Genomic DNA, 13,858 nt, shown 5'->3' with positions numbered 1-13,858 from the left:
ATTTATTTCCGTGGAAACTAAAAAAGATACAAAGAGAACAATAACATTATTTGATAAGAGTAAATTCTCTGCTACAAAGTGCTATTTTTCAACAGCCACCACCATTATCTATGCATTTCTGCCAGCAATGAACACAAACTTGCATGCTGTGCTCATAAAAATATAGATGAGCATCTGGAACGTGGCTTCTCTTTCATGTCGCTGTCACGGCTGCTGAAATACACCATCCACCTCACACTGTGCTCACATCCACTGTTCGGTCTCCGTAAATGTTCACAAGTGTCAGTGAATGTCAATGGGTGCCATTTTTTCTGCACAGAGGAGTTCAGTTCCACTCCCTCGCATCATACACTCCCAAGTCAGATGCCACTTTGTCATCTGCTGCCACCTGTCACACAGCAAGAAAATGTAACAGAATACTGTCGGGAAGGTTCAGCCTCCACTGCCATCCCACCAACATCTGCCCCTGACATCGTGGGGCAACACGATAGCATGGGAGGCATTACTTTTGGAGCAACTCACATATAACATCCCGTATTCAAGCACCCACATACTACCTGCAGCTAGCAGTTCTCTTTACTATTGTCTACCCATTCAATCAATAGCTACAGGAGGTTACCTGCATTGCCTGCACTCTTGGGGGAACACACAGTTCCTCTTTGCTTTTCAAATCTTGGCTAAACTGTGCATGGAGCATTAATTAATCCTTGGGAAGGAACACAAGCCCTCACAAGTTGCCTGCGCATGGCTGCTGAGAGCTACTGAACAGCAGAGTGACCTACAGGTCAGCCTACACAGTGGTCATGTTAGTAATCTTCCTCTGAAATTTTATCAGAAAATTAATAAAACTGATAAGAATGTTAGTTGTTTTTGTTGGTTTCTTTTTCTAAGCACACTCACAGTCCTGTGTGTTTAAAACTATATTGGCCAATGGAGCAAAGCATTGAGGAAACGCTGAAGCCTGATAACATGGCAAGAAACTTCACCAAGCAGATATTCCCATACTTAGTTGAACAAGTATCAAAAGTAACAAAACAGAATTTCTGCGGTTCAGTGTTGTATGGAAAAATACCTACTTCCTCGAGGGTGATACAGCAATGTGGTTTTATTGCCTTATTTGCACAAGCTGGTTGGGAGCTCAGAAGCAGGTGGATAAGACAGCTTAGAAAGTGATGGGGTGGAGGAGACATTTTCCAGCATGCTGTTTTCTCAGTGGTGTTTCTGGACAAAGTCAGTGGTTCCATTAGCAGCTGTTTCTGGGCTGTGGGTTCTTTCCCACACATATATGTTTCATAAAGAATCACAGCCCAGGAGCATGTGGATCCACATGTGTGTATGCATACACCTAGGCCATAAGGAAGAAAAACAGTCCTGGCGCAATGGCTAAGGCAGTGCAGAGCAGCCAGTCTCCCTGTAATCTGCATTCCCAGGAAGCGATGAGATGAGATGAAGTGCACAAGAACGTTCTGCAAAGTGAGCTGCTCTCTACAGTCACCAAATCCCTGCAGCACACGGCTCTGCACAGGGATCCCACCAGGTACAGGTGTGCCTTGCAGGAGACAAGCAAACAGCAGCAGCAAGAACAATGCTCACTGCAGACAGCGGCTCTCTTTGATGCTTAAAGGGAAGAAAACATTTTGTCAATAAGGTGTTAAATATCTGTAGCTTTTAAAAATAAATATTAGGGGGAATAGCTTTAAACTAGAGCTGTGCTAAATAAACTTTGCCACTTTTCCTAACTGAAAAATATGATTGGAGTCATTCAGCCTTACTAAAAGGGGATTAGCTATATTTTAGGAAAGGGATTAGAGTATAAATCCTTCTATCCTCGGCAGAGAAATAAATACCAGTTTATCATACTGCTTTATTCCTGTCTTTCCCATATTCTCTCTTATTCTAATTTTTCTAATTTGAATTTCAGATCCAAATACCTGCAGTAATAGCACAATTCGATCCCAGGCTAAGGAAAACTATAAAACCCACCAAAGTGTGGTTTGGCAGTGCACATTCTGCCTTTAAGAGAGAATTAAAATGAGACTGATTGCTCAAAATGAAATAAACGTGCAGATTATTTCTCAGTTACTATTCAACTGAAAGGCTAGTTGTAACAGCAGTTTTCCTTTTTTTATGGGGATAATTTAGGACTTCTATTCAGACACTCAGGAAATTCAACTGCCACTGATACCACAGCTGCATTAGGATTTTAGTTAGAATTTTAAGAAAATTAAATCCATAACACTGTCCAAAAGTTACACTGAGAATCAATCTTAAGGCCAGCAACAAGGCCATTAAGGCAGAGCACTTGTGAGAAGTTCAGCAGAGATTAGAAGGATTTCAGGAAACAGAACCTGATAGAGACTGAAATTAATAGGAGAAAGACATTTATCTTAATTCTATTTTCATAATAGGAAACAGCCCTCTGGCTGACATTTCAGAAACCAGGAGTTTGTAAGAAAATCTGAGACATTCTCTGGGAGACTAAGGGTGATTAAAGGCAGTTTTCCTGTGTGTGTAGAACATACTTGTTCCATCAAGGCTATGGCTCAGGGACTTCCAAGCATGGGCCGCTCAGCTCAGATATGCTGCACAGCAAGCTTTTGCCTTGGGCAAAACATCAGGGGAACCATCTGATCTGGAAAGCTGATGCAGAGCTTTTTAATATATAGAAGACCCTGGAAGACATCATCTTTTTATCCAGTTCTACGCTTGCATGCTGGAAGAGGTAGCAATACACTTACAAGATATCTGCACATTCCCCCATGCATTGATAACTGTAAGTCAAGGGGAGAAAAAGAACTGTGCTTTCACTGCAGCCAGTAACGGTTTTCACAGAATCACAGAATTGTAGGGATTGGAAGGGACCTCTAGAGATCATCGAGACCAACCCCCCCTGCACAGGTAGGCGTCCAGGCGAGACTTGAATATCTCCAGAGAAGGAGACTCCACAACCTCCCTGGGCAGCCTGTTCCAGTGCTCCGTCACCTCACCGTGAAGAAGTTCTTACGCACAGTCGTGCGAAACTTCCTATGCTGCAGCTGATGTCCGTTTCCCCTTGTCCTGTCTCCACATACCACTGAAAAGAGACTGGCCTCACCGCTATGGCTGCCACACCTCAGATATTTATAAACCTGGATCAGGTCCCATCTCAGTCGTCTTTTCTCAAGGCTAAACAGACCCAGTTCACTTAGCCTTTCTTCATAGGGGAGATGCTCCAGGCCCTTCACCATCTTTGTGGCCCTCCGCTGGACTCTTTCCAAGAGATCCCTGTCTTTTTTGTACTGGGGAGCCCAGAACTGGACACAGTACTCCAGATGAGGCCTTACCAGGGCAGAGTAGAGGGGGAGGATCACCTCCCTCCACCTGCTGGACACGCTCTTCTTAATGCACCCCAGAATGCCATTGGCCTTTTTGGCCACGAGGGCACACTGCTGGCTCATGGCCAACCTGTCGTCCACCAGGACGCCCAGGTCCCTCTCTGCAGAGCTCCTCTCCAGCAGCTCATCCCCCAGCGTGTATTGGTGCATGCAATTATTCCTCCCTAGGTGTAAGACCCTACACTTGCTTTTGTTGAACCTCATCCGGTTTCTTACTGCCCAGCTCTCCAGCCTGTCCAGGTCTCGCTGAATGGCAGCACAGCCTTCAGGCGTGTCAGCCAATCCTCCCAACTTCGTATCTATTTTTTTTCTATGATGTCAGTGCATTGCCTTGCCTCCTATAGCCTTTGCTGCAAGTGTGATGCTTCCTCAATACAAGGTTTAAGCGTTCAAGAGGGAGATTTACAGAACTGCTGTAGTTTCCATGAACACAGATGAAGAAATTGACAGTTTGTGTAGTTTGGGTCTCTTTCAGCCTCAGCACCAAAGGTGTAAGCTGAAGGTGGGTTGCAGTTCCATCCGTGCTATGATTTCTCAATCAGGCGCAAGCACCCCAGTAATAATAAAGCACTACAATTTTGTTTGTTTCAAAACAAAACAAAGAGGCCTGAAATCTAAAGGAATAAATATTTTAAACTCAGTTGTATTAAAGACTAGCTCATCTAGCCATTTTTAAAAGTAAAACAGAAGTCAGAGCTGGAAGACCCAAGGGTCCTCTTCTAGCCATTAAAGCCTGCATTGCAAAAGCCAGAAATTGATGATACTGCAAGGAACCCAACTGGAAATGTCTGGGGGTTCCCTGCTTATAGTGCTGTTGGACTAACAATACAAGGATTTGGATCTGTGAAACATTTCTCAATACAGTGAGAAGTCTGAAGATGAAAATTTTAATTAAATTTAGTTCCATCAAATACTTTATAGTAGAAAAAAAATGTCCTGCCTCTTCATCAGTTACCTTTACGCTATCACATATTTAAACCATTTTCTGCAATCTCACCTGCCAAGTCATTTGTAAGCAAAATGACCTACAGTAACACATTTACTTGAAATATTGCTGAAGGAGGAAGAAATTCTATCTACCACGCTGCAATGAGGCCAACAAGTTGGCATGAGTAATCTGCACTTAAACACTAATGATCACATTAACTCCATCTATTTTCTTGATTAGCAGTACACTGAAGTCCACACAACAATTACGACCTCTTCCATTTCTGGATATACTGTTCATGTGAAATGAGCAAGTTCAAGGCTATTCTCTTTAAATCCTATTACTGGTCACCATCTGGCTTGCTCATTCATGACTCTTCTGAAAAATTGGAGATCCTTTACATACCATCTTAGTAATTCCAAGAAGTCAAATAAATTCTCTTTTTTGAAAATAAGTCATCAGTGTTGGGTTCACCATCATGGTTTCCAGGAAAGAAATTACAGCAGCCAAAACAATCAAGCATTGTGTACTTGGGATGGATATTTTGACACCTTGAATTTTGCCATAGAAATTTCTTCCATTTGAGTGAATCAGAAAGCTGGAAAAAAAAAATGAGTAAAAAAAATACAATAGGCTGTGATTCATGTCTTCACTGTTAAGTGGCTACATGCATTTGTACCATGTTAGCAAGGAGAAGAAACGCAGGCTACTATATGCAACAGCAAGTATGTGACACATCCACTGGATTTCAAAGCTGCAACACTGAAAAAATGCTTTGACACCATCGTGATGAGTCCAGTAGGAAAATATGAAAGCAAAGTTAGAAGGAATAGTTGAAGAAATCATCTTCTGGCAGTAGGAATCCTTTCCTGAATTAGGTAACATTTTAGTGACAGAATCACAGAATTGAAGGTCTTGGAAGGGGCCTCAAGAGATTATCGAGTCCAGCCCCCTACAAAGCAGGCCCCTACAGCAAGCAGGCAACACAGCTCAGCATCCAGGCAGGTCTTGAATATTTTCAGAGAAGCAGAATCCACAGCCACCCTGGGCAGCCTGTTCCAGTGCTCTGTCACCCTCACCATGAATGAGCTCCTTCAGAACTTCCTATGCTCCAGTTTATGACCATTTCCCCAAAGACCACTGAAAAGAAGCTGGCCATGTCCCTTTGTCTTCCAGTGATGTTAAGCGTGATGATGTTAAACACACATGATTCTCAAGATGACGTTAAACACATGTGGTCTAGAGATTTTGCAAGCACCATTTGGCTTCTAAAATCTTTCATTTCAATCCTGGAACTTGACTAGAGGTGTACACTAGCTTATCACTATGTGGAAACTTCATGTTGGCCAGCAGGATGCAGGGAAGTAAGGAGGCAAACTGTAGGGAGACATGGCAGCTAACTAATGGCACCTATGTCTGAAGTGAAACGATTTACCATTTTCCCTACTAATACCAAAGATATGGTAGTAGGGAAGGAGAGTTTAGAAAACTGCATCATAAGGAAGCAGGCATTCTAATCATGGTTTGCTTATACAATTTTGAACCTACGTATTTTAAATTGACTACTTGTACAACTCGGCCGGTTGTTTCCAATAACAAGGTGCAAATACAGATCACATCTTTACTACATAAAGCAATAAAACAACAGTCGGCAGCCAGTGCTTGCAAACATTCATCTTGCCAAAACACCCAAGGTCAACCAAGGCATCGAGCACTGGCTCTGCATACACAAGCTGGGGTCTGGTGGTAGCACTGTCTGACAATCAGAATGAATTCGTTTACTTATGAGACAATGTGCCTCAGTCTATGGAACATAGTCACTTCTATAAGCCAGCATAATGTCACTGATCGCACCTACTTGTGGCTGAGTTTGAGCTGTAACGCAGGTTCACACAGTACAGGCAGGTGCTGCACCTGTTCAGCCATCACACCACAGGTCTGCCTTCTGGATATGCGCCACAGACCTACACGGCTCCCTCGTCCTTTCCAGCACCTCCCAGAAGCTGGCCCTCAAATGTCAGACCTAATGAAAAGAAAGCCAATATAGAACAAGGATGGGCCCCCAAAAGCATTAATGGACTCTGCACAGTAGCACGACTTACACCATCCTCAGCTCCCCTCCAAGCAACAAAATACAGAATAACTTTGGGGTGAGGGAAAGATTAAAGAAAATAATTTTGATTTTGATTATCAGTTATCTTCACTTCAAGGGTGAAAAAAAAAAGAAAGTTCAACAGAATTTGGAGATCTGTAACTGAGAAGTTTCACTTCAAACATAACAAAGTCTTTACAATAAACTTCAAATTAAAAATTAAAACATTATCTAAATACATCATTAATTTAAATATTAAATAAGACAACTTAGTGTGGCACTAAGATAAACCAGAGGAACTTCTTTCGTTTATTTTTCAACAAAAAGCAGAAAATGTGTTATTTTGACTCAAAAAAAGGTTTTTTTTTCCACATTTTCATTATCTTCTGAACCACATCTCTCTTCTGCCAGTCACTACAGAAAAAGGTTGTGTGGAGTCCACACAGCACATAAATGAGAGCAACTAATGTTGTAAATACTGATTTGAACAGGTTTTTAACAGTAAAAAAAAAAAAAAAAAAAAAAAAAAGTTTCAATTTCAGAAGATGTAAGTAAGCCTAGAAAAAGGGGAAGAGAAAAGAGAAGTTTCCTTATTCTTAAAAAGTATATGTATTTTATGTGATTTTCTTCAGGAATCAGTCTGGCATGCAAAAACTGGATTTGTACCTAGTATGGACTGCGTTTTATTTGCTGAAGATTTTCAACTTTATATGTACTCAGCAATTTACAAGATTAAAGTAACTATTCTTGGCCAAAAGAAAAGTGCAAAATATGTTTTCAGAGCACGAACACTTTTTTTTTTTCAGAGAATGTATTCATAGCAGATCAGTAAGATGACAAATAAAACCAGAAATTGCAATTTTTCCTTGCACTGGATTCCCAAACCATTGTGATGATGCTTCGCAAGCAAAGAAAGCAGAAAGTTTCATTATTGTAGCACTCTTTGGCTACAAGCATAAAGTTCTCTTTCAGTGGTAACTGGCAGTAACATTCACATACAAGAATAACAGGACTAAGAGTTTCTACTTTTATCTGGTGTGCTCAGGCAACTTTAAGCCCCTTAAAGGAACGGCCCAAGGAGGGGGAAGGTCCCCCAGACATGGCCATCTTCTGCTCATTGCCATGTCAGTACTGACCGCAGCATGATGCATCGCCGCAAGGCAGACGGGCCACGCAGACGTGACTGGGTGCTGATGTGCTCTGGCTGCTTACATTCTTGAATAATACCATGCATGCGGAACAGCAAAGAGAAATAGTTACATCGACATTTTGAGGAGTAGAGAGGAAGGACTGTGGTTTAATACGTTCCCTCCCACCCCTCCTGCAGCAGCCCCCCACAGCCTGACACCAAGCCTGTTTTTCTTCAGTCTGGATATCAGCACAGGAGACGTGAGTGCCGGAGTGTTTCACAGTTTTGTCTAGCAATTATCTTCTATCTTTTGATAACATGCTGTACTCTACTCCTTCACACTCAAGAGCTTTCCTGCCACAGGCATTCTGTGAAGCAGCTCTGGAAACTGCTGTCCACTTAGTTTGGGGTTTCCTATCCTTCTTTTTTAAATATTTATATTGGAACAACCTATTGAAATATGCAAGTGTGTACAGCAAATACCTTGAAACAGGAGACAGCCAATTCAGCTGCCTTCATCTACATGTTTTCTTGCTGCAGCAGAGAGAAGCCAAAATACAGGGCTGGACTTTAAGTTCAGACTTAAACTACTGGAACATGGAAATTAGTTTTCCATTATCAGACAGAGTTTTATTTAGCCATTTGGGAAAAGATTCTTAAATCAGACTGGTGACGTTAGGGAAGGTCACAAAAAATGAGAGAAAGCCTCCGTCCAAAAATCCTGTCCAAATTATTTCACTTTATAAAATTCTAAACGTGAAAAAAAAATACAGGAAAGGATAATAATGGCAATCTTCATGAACAGCTGTGGGATACATTTAACTTGGAGAGGGATAACTCCAAAGAAGCTTTAAGTCATCCTTGCAATCCCCATGTTGAGTCCAGATGTGCCTATTCAATCACAACATATCTCATAGCATCCTGCTACAATTCAAACCAGTTATATCTGACCCTGGGGCTGCTGGAGTTTATTACAAGCAGCGTGTGTTCTCTTTCAGCGTCTCTCTCTCTACCTGTTGACAAGATGGAAAAAGAACGGAGAAGGAAGTTGAGGTCTTTTTAAAGCATTAAGTCCATTTTCAATTGCTTATAAAACTGTGATTCTTTATTGCATTTGGAAAGAACAATATATATTCATTTCACCTTAAGCCTTCGTTTCTCCTTCATCTTCCTTTGTACCCCTTGCATCATCTCTGCAGTATTTCCTTATTAGCTATGCTTCACTTGCTATTTAGAAGTCCCTTTATTTGTTGGAACTTCATCTCTGTGATATAATTTTATCAATTTTTTTCTTGAGAAAAATATTACTGCATCAGGTGTTTCAGATAAATGAGAAGTTTATACATTTTTCTTTTGGTGTCATTTCTCCAGAAAATCATTTCACTCATTCAACACACTTGATCCAAGTGATGCCAATACCTTTTCTTTGGCTGATATGCTTAAGTTCTCTGATCAGAACTATGAAAGTAACTGAAAAGTGGCTTGACATTTTCCTTCTGTTCATGTGCAACAGAATCATAGAATATTCTGAGTGGAAGGGAATCATCAAGTCCAACCCCTAGCTCCCCACAGGACGACTCAAATCACAGAATCATAGGGATTGGAAAGAACCTCTGGAGATCATCTAGTCCAACTCTCCTGCTGAAGCAGGGTCCCTACAGTAGTTGCACAGGAAAGTGTCCAGGCACTTCTTGAATATCTCCAGAGAAGAAGAATCCAGAACTTCCCCGGGCAACTTGTTCCAGTGCTCTGTCTGGAACTTCACATGTTCCAGCTTGTGCCCACTGCACCTTGTCCTGTCACGGTGCAGCACTGAAAGGAGGCTGATCCCATTCACTTGACTCCCATCCTTTAGATATTTATACACATTGACCAGATCACCTCTCAGTCTTCACCTCCTAAACAGTCTCAGTACACAGTGTCAAAAGCCTTGCAAAAATCAAGGTACTCTGTTCTCCACTCACCTATCCAGCCAGACACGGCATCATAAAAGGCTACCAGATTGGTCTAGCAAGACTTCCCCTTGATGAATCCATGCTGACTACTCCTGATAATCTTCTTCTCTTCCAATTGCTTGGAGATGACATCCAGAACAAGTTGCTCCATCACCTACCCAGGAACAGAGGTGAGGCTGACTTTCCTGTAGTTTTCTGGCTTCTCCTCGCTCTCCTTGAAGGCTGGAGTACACTGTCTACCCTTCAGTCTTCAGACACCTCTCCCATTTTGAAGACGATAGAGAGCGGCTTGGCAATCACTTCTGTCAGCTCCCTCAGTACTCATGGGTATATCCCATCAGTATCCATGGATTTCTGTGCGTTGAATTTGTCTAGACAATCTCTGATCAGATCCTCCTAAACCAAATGGAAGTCTTCCTTTCCCCGGACTCTCTCTCCTGAGAATCTCCAGGGCCTGGGGTTCCCAAGAGGCAGTCTTAGCAGTAAAGACTGAAGCGAAGAAGGCATTCAGTAATTCTGCCTTCTCAGTGTCCTCTGTTACCAGGAGACTCACCTCATTTAGCAGTGGACCCGCATTTTCAATAGTTTTCCTTTTACTACTGATATACTTAAAGAGGACAACATTCCCATATATCTCTGAAGTGGTCAGACTCTTTTTCCACATTCCATAGATTTGTTCCTTCCTTTGAGTTTTTCCATGAGCTCCTTGCTCATCAATGCAGGTCTCCTGCCACCTTTGCCTGATTTCTTACTCTTAGGGATCCACCAGTCTTGAACTTAGAAGAAGTGGCACTTGAATGTCAACCAACTTGATTGGGCCCCCATACTTTCCAGTGGTCTTACACATTGCCCTGTTTCTTCCATGTAAGATCCTGAACTTCGCTATCTCAGAGTTGTTGCATAGAAGGCTGCCTGCAGATTTCACATTTCCAACCAATACTTCCTTGTCTGTAAGAACAAGTTCCATAAGAACATCTCTCCTTGTCTGCAGCAAATTCATCAGATAGCAATCTTCCATGCACTGCAGGAATCTTCTGGACTGTGTGTGCTTGGCAGTGGTGCTTTTCCAGCAAATATCAGGGTGGTTGAAGTTCTCCATGAGAACCAGTGCCCACAGTTATGATGCTACTTTCAGCTATCTGTGGAAGATCTCATCAATTTCCTCCTCCTGATCAGGTAGTCTGTAATAAACACTCACAGTGATGTCATCCACATTTGTGTGCCCTTAATTCTCACCCATAAGCTCTCCACTTTTTCATTACTTATCCCTTGACAGAGATCCATACATTCTGGTTGTTCTCTCACATAAAGAAAAACTCCACTGCCCTGCCTTGCTAATCTGCTTATATTTAGCCATCCATGACAGCATTCAAGTTGTCCCATCATGTCTCCATGATTGCAATGAAACCATGGCCCTACAACTGCACACATACCTCTAACTCTTCCTCTTTATTCCCCATGCTGTGTGCATTGATACACAGGCATTTCAGAGAAGAAAACTGAGCAGAGGACACAGGTTTCCCTAAAGGGATGAAAGACAATCCCCATAGGTATACACACCCTTGAGGTGTCTGGCCTTCGGGCTCATGCAATATTGCAAGACATAATCTTGACTAGGCTACAGTACTGGAATATAATTGATACAAACAAAGCCGTGAGAGGTTTCTGGAAAAAAGAGAAGAACTGTCAGCACAGACATGTTAACATCACTTGAAGTAAGCAAGAATCAGAGCCAACAAGAAATGTATTAGTTAAAATAATAGAAAAGGTGAAAGCCCCAGGAAAGGGAAAGCTCTCTCTTTCCCTTAGAATTTGGAATCCACCAGATTATAGTGCTGTTGGGCTAAATGCCATTAATACCATGTCAGACTAGACAAGAATCCTCCTTGGGCACTGATTGGTAGTTTTAACAAAGGAACTCTTCAAAAGGTTAAATGAGGCAGCCAATACCCAAAGAAACAAGAAAAGGCTGGGGGACTATTTATAGCCACTTCATATCTTTTAACTTTGCAAATCTGACATACCTGTCAGTCAGGTAAGGCAATTAGCCCATTATTTTCATTGTATAGGAGCAAAGCCAAAGAACATGTTGAAACTACTTAGATAATCAAAAGCTAACACCAAAACTTTGATCAAATCACTGTGCTTTGTACCAAGAATTTTGAATTCCCAAAGGAAAAACTAATTATAATCTCACCTCCTTTTTTTTTTCTTTTTTTTTTTAAGATTAAAATCATATTTAAACAAGATAGCATCCAACACATCTGACTGGTGTGTCAGTTGCTCATCCTAATTGAAACAATCCAGTGTTCCACCATTTCAAGAATAAATTCTCAAAATTTTCATCTTCTAACTCAAATTTGCCCTATAGTGAATACTATGAATAAATAATTATCCTTAGAAAGTAAGAAAGAAGTTTTCACCATAAAAAGAGCAGAGTCACAACACAGTGACTAGAACATGAAAGCAATGCTATGGCAACAATACCAGCAAAAATTGTAAATGACTAGGTTCAGCTGCCTAGACTTGCAGTTGAGGGCTGATAATATGCTAAGCCCAGGCAGGCAGGGAGACTAGATCCAGAACTCAAGAGCTGCCATGATAGCAAGTCCTCAGAAAAGGCCAGAGATGCAAAGGCTGGTAGCCTAGGCTGCTCCTCCATCTCCAGGTCCACAATTAGACCAAGACTTACTAGATCACAAGAGGTACAAGAATGGATTTATATCATCTTGAGAGGATAATGAAAAAACATCATTTGGAAAGCATAATTCATGTCCACAGTCTTTCTTTACATTCATTCAACCTGTATTAATTTCATAATCCATAAGCAACCTAAGCAAACAGGAAAAAACAACCTAATACCTGATAAAACAAAAGTAAAACAACATTGAAAAGACAGAGATGGTTCTTTAAACTAAGGAAAATGAATAGTTTGAACACAGTGATTGTGAGCGTTGCTCATGGCAGACCGTGGAACATGCTTGGTTGGAATGCTGTGTGTGTGTTTTTTTTCCGTTTCTTTCCACAGAAAGAGAGGTGTATGAACATCACAGTGCTGGGCACAGGTGATGCCTCCCTACATACTTGGTTGCCAGAAGTTTGCTGCCGTAAGCCTGTCCTGGGCCTTCCCGGCAGGAAGTTACAGTCTCCCAGTGAAACGGGAATCAGATTTGTTTATTCAGTTACAAGCACTGAAATTTAAATCTCAAAATACCTCAAGGAAAATGTGCGCAAAGACATAAAGCTCCAAGTTCCTTTGCAAAATTTCATCTAGGAACACACATGAATAAGGCCCAGACGTTCAAAGAATTCTCTACACTTAAAGGGCAAATGTTAACTGGAGAAGTAATTTCAACTCATTAAACTTTTACTGTAATTACTCAGTTCTTCCAAGGAAACAGAATCATTTCTAAAACTCACAATCTGCCATATCTAAATGGGTGTGGAACAGGAACATATATATGCATACAGTCATATGAGACAATATAAAATACACATATATAGAAGCCAGACGCTGTAGTAAAAAGCTAAAACAGAAAAAGCACAAACTAGCCAAAATTTCAACTGCCAGAGGACATTTTCCAGGACTCCTGTTCAGAAAATTACAAGATTACTTATCCACTTACAATACTCAGGCAGAAATTACTGTAAGCAGTAATAGCAGTAAGAAATTACTGTAAGCAGGGGAAGCAGTAAACATGGAACCCAAATTATTTTTATTGTCATTTTGCAGAGTATAACAACATTACATTTCAGTGCTTTTGTTTCTATGACAAGGAAAATGCAGCAAATGGACATAGCATTGGACATAGCAACTGTCTGACATCCATCCAGGGAGGAGTGGCTTAGAATAATTGAACTCTTCCATATGACGCAGGGGAACAGACCTAATGACCAATGAAGTGTTCCTTCCAAACATGTTTCTGAGATTATATGCTGATTAAATACCTGTTTGCATTGCCAGTTTATTTCCTCATTTTGCACTAAATTCATCAGTCAGACTTAGATCTGAATCACATGATGACGTGCATTATTGTATTAGGACCTATGAATAACTGCCCACCCGCTTTGTATGTCTGTCCCAGACATTCCTAGTCCTCCCGCAACCCTTTTCCCCTAATTTTATGATAATTTACTCCCTCCACATTCCAACTGTAACCCTTACACACAAACCTCCACCTGAGCCTTGCATGCAGAGAGCAAGCATGAGCAGTAGGACATTCCTGTGGTGCATTCCCCATAGATCTGCCAGAAAGATGCCCTTGATGCACTGCAAAAAGACAAGATTATCACATGCAATTAGTTGACCAGAAAGGATCTGAACCAGGCTTCCCTGCTGTCCATGACTTTCAAACTTTAAACAAACTTTGGAAGAGTAAC

The 13,858-nt window shown here is 41.3% G+C and overlaps 1 protein-coding gene across 3 annotated transcripts in view; it reads right to left on the bottom strand.

Moving 5' to 3' along the window:
* Positions 1–13,858, bottom strand: part of ODR4 (odr-4 GPCR localization factor homolog) — a 77,161-nt gene that overhangs the window by 11,202 nt on the left and 52,101 nt on the right. The window contains exon 15 of one of the 3 annotated variants that reach the window (XM_085232075.1): positions 13,172–13,748. The exons of the other annotated variants lie outside the window; for them this stretch is intronic. The gene's annotated coding sequence lies outside the window, so the exon portion shown is untranslated. Of the gene's footprint in view, positions 1–13,171; positions 13,749–13,858 lie in introns of those variants that run through there. 3 annotated transcript variants of the gene reach the window in all.

The sequence above is a fragment of the Meleagris gallopavo genome, chromosome 10 (assembly GCF_905368555.1).
Source record: "Meleagris gallopavo chromosome 10, MGAL_WU_HG_1.1, whole genome shotgun sequence".
In the NCBI taxonomy this organism is placed as follows: Eukaryota; Metazoa; Chordata; class Aves; order Galliformes; family Phasianidae; genus Meleagris; species Meleagris gallopavo.
Note: the sequence above shows the minus strand (reverse complement) of the source record. Positions and strands in the feature narration are given on the sequence as shown.